This window comes from Carassius gibelio, chromosome A4, assembly GCF_023724105.1.
Source record: "Carassius gibelio isolate Cgi1373 ecotype wild population from Czech Republic chromosome A4, carGib1.2-hapl.c, whole genome shotgun sequence".
Classification (NCBI taxonomy): Eukaryota; Metazoa; Chordata; class Actinopteri; order Cypriniformes; family Cyprinidae; genus Carassius; species Carassius gibelio.
The window spans coordinates 20,128,294-20,135,397 of NC_068374.1; positions in this window are offsets into that span (position 1 = coordinate 20,128,294).

A 7,104-nucleotide genomic window follows, 5' to 3' on the forward strand; every position below is an offset into this window, starting at 1 on the left:
GGCATTTCCCACTCCCAGTCCTCCCAAACCTTTCCACTAATGCACAAAGAGCAGGACTGTGTGCCTCTATCTCAGTAAGCACAGTCTGTTAACAATGACACAAGTACAGATGAAGAATCTAGAAGCAATCAAACTAATTGTAACTAACTAACTGTAGTCAATTTAGCTTTCGGACTACAGAAAGTCTGTTTTTTTTTTTTAAAGTTAGTCTGCTATTCATACTACTAAATGGATTTTCAGTAGTTTATCTAATGTTTAGGCTAGACCATAAGAAGTTTTCAGTAGTTAGATTTGCTTACAGACTACTAAAATTGATTCAGTAATTTAGTTTTCAGAAATTAATGTAAATATTCTGAATGGGAAATTTAATGCTGAACAGGTTTAAGCGGTATAAACACATAATTGGCTACTAAGCTAATGCTGTGTTCCATTTAACTCTTTAACTCAATTGTTAGCAATACCAGTTGATTAAAAACACATAAATAGCATAATTTTACACAGATAATGTCATAGTATAATGTCCACAAATAGTGTTTGGATAGTACTGTGCACTCCTATTTCTCTTCTATTGATGCACTGAGCAGCCATATTGGATTATGCTGTTGCTGAGATTCTTCCGAGATTTCGAGACAGAACTCCAATTTAGGAGTGTGTTCCAATTAAAGTTCCTACTGGAACTCAGAATTTCCAACTAAAAATCAATTTAGTGATCTAAATTGATGACTAAATGTAAATTTCACTACACCTAGTTTAATTATGAAAAGTTTTGAACACCTGAACACATTGAACACCTGAACACATAACTGGCTACTAAAATTTTGTTTAGTAGTCTGAACACTGTTAATTACTGAAAATCCATTCAGTAAAATGGCAGCAAACTGTGCTGCCACTGCTGAATATCCATTTTAGTATATGTTTAGGAGACTTAGTAGACATGGAGTCTACTGTGAAATCAACCCGCCCCTGCATTCCAGGACTGGTCCCACTGCATCCAGGTCTGTATTGTAATCGCACCTGTTACAGGCTGGAGAGATGTACTCCTGCAGTCTGCCCACCTCCTTCCTCTTCCCCAAGCTGAATAAAGTATTTTGTGTGCATGCGGTCCTTCTCTAAAGAGCATCCATGTAAGAGCAGATTAATCCCAGCAAGCCAAGCAGAGGCATGCATTGAGTTGAGTTGGACAAGACTACCTTTGGCAGCAGTGGTTCCTATTGTCATTCACTCTCTACAAACAAGAGACTTTTCAAAGTCAACATGAAACTCTCTCTCAAAACTCAAGTGCGCTCTCTGGGAACTGAGCCTGCTCGTGACTACTGTTTGTGCCAGCACTTTATTCTGGCTCATCATCTCTTTCCTCAACTATCTATCTTTCATCCCTCTCTCCTTAGAGCTGTCTTAGCAGACATCTACACCCAGACACCCTTATCACTGCTGGATTAACTTGATATGGTAACTGGCAGCGGTTCTTAAATGTCTAGGCAGACTGACAGTAATAGACTTTATTAAGACTAGATAGATACTCTATTTAATTTGATGCAAATTAAGTTGTTCAATGGATTTCTGGATTTTTTCCGCCACTGGATTTGTTTGGAAGATGTTTCAGTGTTTCCCCACGTTGAACAACTTACACCACATTGGTACACAACATTACACCATAGCTTTCTTTCTTACACAAGCAGTTGTTGTAAAACTTTTATTATTATTATTATTATTATTATTATTATTTATCCATATTGTTTCTCAGTGCAGGAAAGATGATAAAGACTAGCCTAAATATCTTCTTAAATAGTTATTATGTAAAATTGTTTAAGAATGCAGAATGAATACTGTGTAAATCCCTTGCAAAAATTTTTTTTACAGAAATTTATCATTAATCATTTACAAACCTTTTTCTGACTAAATGCAAAATACAAAATCAATTTATGTATAAATAGTTTGTAAACCTATCATGTCAAATTTTACAATGCATTGTTCGTAAAACAGTTATTTCGTAAATTGTTTTAGAATAAGTGCAGAATGCAGCTGTGACAACTGTAAACCAATTATTGTGAAAAAATTCAGAATGGATATTGTTTCAGAATATATGCAAAACAAATTTCTGAATAAACTGTGAATCCATTCTTACATAAATTATCACAGAATTAATACAAAATGTTTTCTGCACATATTGTTAATTAAACAATGGCTTTATGAAGAATTCACTATGAAAATTTTACCTTTTTTGTTTCCCAAATAAACTGCCCAATAAACAGACTGTACTTCTGTCACTCAAAGCCTCGTGTTCCTTTGAATCATGAATTCAATTGAATTTAATTCCTTCAATCATCTCCGACAACTGCCTGTAGAACATTTGATAGGTGTGCATTTCTTTAATTGCTCTGTACCTTCCAGACGCGTCTCCACCAACAATCAATAACGTTATGATTGTCAATGCATTACAAAGTAAATGCTGTCCTCCCTTCTGCTCCATATGTTAGTTTTGAAACCAGAGGAGCAGGTGATGGAAACACAGAGTGCAACTAACAATGTCTCGCCTTCATATTCCCCGCAATGACGGCTAAAGGGGTTCAAAGACAGGGTAAAGTGTGAAATTGGACGTTTGTATGTATTTGAGAGTGTGAGTTAGAAGGAATTGCCCTAAACACAATAACCACAAGCATGTTTGAACATGGCCCTCAAAACCTTGCATAAAAGGGACCTAATCTTTCTAACCCCATTGTCGACAGAAGCCTGGCAAAATACAAGTGAAGTCCTTATCACAAAAACAGATTAGTTTCGCTTGACAGAGAAGATTACAGCCCCATTTCTGGGGGTTTCTGGGAACCGTTTCTGTCAGACGCGTCCGATTCGTGAACCGAGGAGCTGATGATACTGCGCATGTGTGATTCAGCGTGAAGCAGACCAACACACAGGGCGTCTGAACTGAATTGATTCTTTTGTTGATAGATTCTGAACTGATTCTGTGCTAGTGTTATGAGCGCGGGTAAACCGAAGGCTTGAATCAAGGGCAATCATCGCAAATGACGCCATTACGTCGAGCGCAAAAGAACCGGTGAACCGTTTTCTTCAACCGGTTTATTGACTCGCACTGTCCGAAAGAACTACTGGTGATCCGAAAACCGATGCAACCGGTTCTTCACTCGTGAACGAGTCAGTCTATTGTTCGTTATCTGGCCCGGCTCGGTGTTCATCTTCAGTTCTCTCTTCACAGCAGTTCAGTCAGTGTACTGTTTGAGTGCATGAATTACTCCGGGATAGTGGTTTGTTTGAACTCAGAGTGAGGGTCAGCCACATTAAAAAAGTTAACAGCTTAAGTCATTTGTGGATTAATGCGTATTAGAGATGCGAACCGTTTAAAACAATTCAGTTCGATTTGGTGAACTGAATGATTTGTTCGTGAACCGGATATCCAGCTGCTTTTTTTGAACTCTCTCTCACAACAGACACGGAGGAGAAGACAATGCTGGAAAAAGTCGTCGTTTTTGCTATTTTTGGACCAAAATGTATTTTCGATGCTTCAAAAAATTCTAACCAACCCTCTGATGTCACATGGACTACTTTGATGATGTTTTTCTTACCTTTCTGGACATGGACAGTATACCATACACACAGCCTCAATGGAGGGACTGAGAGCTCTCGGACTAAATCTAAAATATCTTAAAAGTATATAAGATCAAGAATATAAGATCAATCTGGACGGAGGTGTGAACAGGTGAAATGTTGATGTTGATCTCCATTTGGGCACCTGATCTAAACACCTGCATCTGTCTACATGCCCAGCTGGCATGGGAATCACAATGAGCTCTGGGAAATGATGGACTGATAAATATCGATAAGGTAGAAATTCAGTGAAGCACTAAGAGAATCTAAGATTCTGTCTGCGAAAAGCTCAGCTAGGTAGGAAATTGTTGCTTGGGACAACAGTGGTCAACACAAAAATTTACAGAATTCCTTCTCAACCAATCAAAGCCAAATATTAAAGAGAGATGTGCAAAAACTTTGTAATTTTGCATTGTAGCACTTTACAGCTTCTCTAGGAAAGATTGCTTGTTGTGTTCCTTTTGTGTGAATCACTTTGGATAAAAGTGTAAAGGTTTTGATCTCATTGCATATGTAGTGGGACAAAAATCATGGTAAAATGTGTTGTATGACTACACGTTTAAGCATCTCAGTTTACAAGCAGTGTCATATATAATGTTGTATATAAATCTTATTTAATTGTGCAGAATGAATGGCAGTGAATTGCAATATTTGATTTGCTGGTGTATTGTATTACACATAAAAAAAATACTATTAAAAAAGGATTGTAATTACATACACCAAGAAACTTAACAAATGTGTATTTATTAGAGCAAAACAATAGAAAGCCACATGGTTTTACCTCACTGTACCTAAAGCAGGTCACTGAGTTGTAGAAATGGGAGGGATTCATGGGCGGGTGTCTCAAGTGTTATTGGCTCTGTGAGCGGCACCTTTGCTTCTTTTGTTATGATTCAAACATTTGAACTTGAGGGAGGGCTGCAAAATGCTGATGGTTACATTGGCACAGAAACTGATTTTCATTGGATCCTGTAGATATGTACCTCTCCTACAACAGCCACATCTCCACCTATTTAACGACTTATTGTAAATATTGTTGCCCTGGGCAGCATCTTGTAATGTTTACTCATTTGTCTAATTTAAGAAAGGAACATCTGAAGAAGTATCCCTAATTTTAAACCATTTTAAACACAAATCAAACACTGTTTAGGATGAGCATTGAGGTTTGTCTTATACCAGTTGTTTAGTCATCCTTTGCCAATAAGAGGAAAACTAATTTCATGCCATCCCACCCTTGACACACTCTGAAACACACTGGACTGCCCCTCTGTCCTGAGTGTGTCAGATCACTGCTCTATGACGGTTGTGGATAATGACAGGGAATGCTAATGGCAGAGTTTGTTATCCCATGTGCTCCATGTAATGACATTAGTCAGCTTGAGTTGCACAAGACGCCGGTCTAAGAGGAAGGAACCGTTGCCAATCATTTTGACAGCAGCGGGCATGCAGGGATATTCGTGGCTTTTATCCAATACCTGTGATATGGTGAAGTTTGAGGCATATCGCACACTTAACAACTTCAAGTTAAACATCAACATACTACAACACATACAAATTAAATTTATTTTCTTTATCTGAATTTTTATGGATTTGTGTATAGTAATAAAGTTTATCATTTAGAGGCAGTTTGTTGCAGCCTCATAAGGTTAATACTGTTAGTTCATAAACTAATCAGTGTTTATTTTCAATTTGTGTTATCTTGATTAATGATGTGCTAATGTATTCATTAGACTGTGACAGCAGTTGACAGACATATACATTGTCAGGCTGCAAAGAAGTAGACTTATTTTTATGCTTTGACCAACTTAAAAACACATGTAAAGTACTTGATTATATTTTAAGTTTATCTAGTGTGTTATTCAATATAACATTTAAAGTGCTAAATTACAGCTTCATCATTACAAATGTGTTCCATTTTTATTTAAATATGATGCACAAGTTTCAGTAGATTTCATTTTAATGCATCACAATTGCTTTGTCAGTATATTTGTCAGTACACATTAATCATATTTCAAAGACAACAGAATCAAAATTATATATATATATATATATATATATATATACACACACACACACAGGGCTTGACATTAATTGTTTTGCTCACTAGCCAATGTGGCTAGTGGTTTTCCAAAGTTACTAGCCACACAGCATTTTTACTAGACACATTTTGGGCAATTCCTTCTAACTCACACTCTCAAACACATACAAACGTCCAATTTCACACTTTACCCTGTCTTTGAACCCCTTTGGCCGTCATTTTGAAATTACCTTATAAAAGTTGACTATGGCGTGCTAATATTTACTTGAACTATTTTTACAACCCTTTTAAGTGTAAAACCACTGTACACACCCAAATCAAGACTACATAAATGTATAACAATAAAGGTCATTTTCATTAGCTCTAATAAGGTTGTGTGTAAAGCTCCTTTTTTAAATAAAACCATGTATTAAGATAAAGACATAAAAAGTACCTTCTTATTGTATAATAAATGTGGTGCATGGATGTAGAAGATTAATAAAAATATCTAAAAAAAATAAAAAAAAAAACTGAAAAAAAAAAATATTTAGCATGCACTGTCTATTTAAATATCAGAATCAGACTCAGAATTAATTTATTGAACCACACTGGGAAATTCTTTGTTACAAGTTGCAATGGAAAGTAGGTGAGTCGAAACATGCATGCCATGTGTCACGGATACGAACCCCGTGAGTCCCTCCAGTGGCCAGCAGAGGGCACCATCACCCGAATACTGACACTTACAGGCATCCAAACACTCACGTACACTGATACTGACTACATTACCCAATAGCCCCGTACCTTGGACTGATCACCGGCCAGGTGTTCCCTATCAGAGACTGCCATATAAGCCAGACCTTTGCATCACCTCATTGCGAGGTCTTGTTACTGCCACGGCTAACTTTTCTGAGCGTTTTACCCTGTCTTGTTTTCCCAGTTGCCAACCTTTGTTGTTTATCGATCTATGAACCTTTGCTGCCTACCTTTGAACCCTGATTGTTATACGGACTGTGATACTTGCTTGTTACCCCGACCCACTGCTTGGTATTGACTACGATTCTGATATTCCTGTTACACTGTGTTTGCTGATCCTGACCCTTCGCCTGTACGACTACGAGTGTTCTAATAAAAGCTTGCAAATGGATCCCAAGTCGAGTCATTCAGCGTTACAGAAGACCTCGCCAGGACAAGATCCAGCAGCATATGAACATCTCTGCACCAACCTGGCAGCTCAGGCAAGTCAGATCGCTGCTAATCAGCAACAGTTAAATCGTCTTACCGCCGTCACGGAGGAATTGGTGAAAGCTATTCAGAATCTCCACAGTCCTGTTGTCACAACACCCGTGCCACCAGCGGCCGCCATTACACATGCGGTTCCCACGCCCTCTCAGATTAACCCACGACTGGCGTTTCCTGAGAAATTCGACGGTGACCCTAATAAATGTAAAGGCTTCTTACTTCAATGTTCGCTGTTTGTGGAACAACAA